Source organism: Acyrthosiphon pisum, chromosome X (assembly GCF_005508785.2).
Source record: "Acyrthosiphon pisum isolate AL4f chromosome X, pea_aphid_22Mar2018_4r6ur, whole genome shotgun sequence".
Lineage (NCBI taxonomy): Eukaryota > Metazoa > Arthropoda > Insecta > Hemiptera > Aphididae > Acyrthosiphon > Acyrthosiphon pisum.
In genome coordinates this window covers 126,055,050-126,055,922 of record NC_042493.1, presented here as the reverse complement: position 1 = coordinate 126,055,922, position 873 = coordinate 126,055,050, and positions in this window count along the sequence as shown.

The following is an 873-nucleotide window of genomic DNA, read 5'->3' as shown; positions in this document are numbered from 1 at the left end:
TTCGTTTTCGATTATATTCAATTATCCTATCTACCGTATTCTCTATGCTATTGTTTCAAATTCGTCATTAACATTATTTTCTGAACTATTGTTCATTAATATTTGTTTATTTATTTATTTAATATTTTACTCTAATATATTTAACGTTTAATTTTATTAATATAATCTCATTTAAGATAATCTCAATTAAAATTTTTATATATATTTATATTATTCAATTTGGTCTTTTAAATTCTACTAGGGGCTTCTACTTGGGCTAGGCGTTTTAAACATGGGCTAAGGATTTTAAACATGGGCTAGGGACTTTAAACATGGGCTTCAAAATCTACACGTGTTTTATACAATGGAGTAGCTAATTCCAAGGGAGTTGTACTTAAATAAGATGAACTCAATAATATGCCCTCAATAATCAATAATAAATATAATCTCAACAATAATCTCAATAATTCACAATAACTCTCAATATAATATGCCCTTTTAATAATTCATAACTTCAATAATAATCTCAATAAATGCCCTTTTATAACTCACAAAATAATCTTCAATAATAATCAACAAATGCCCTTTAATAATTCACAAAATAATCTTCAATAATAATCAATAAATGCCCTTTAATAATTCACAAAATAATCTTCAATAATAATTTCAATAAATTGCCCTTCAATAATAATTTCAATAAATGCCCTTCAATAATAATTTCAATAAATGCCCTCTATAATAATTTCGATAATAATTTAATAATACGCCCTTCTATATTTTAATTATTTTCCCTAAATACGATGGACCAATAGACCAAAGGAGACGGTTATATAAAATATGCTTACAAAATTGCTGTATTCATGCTCGTTGCTTGATCTCTCTCGTCGTAGTTGA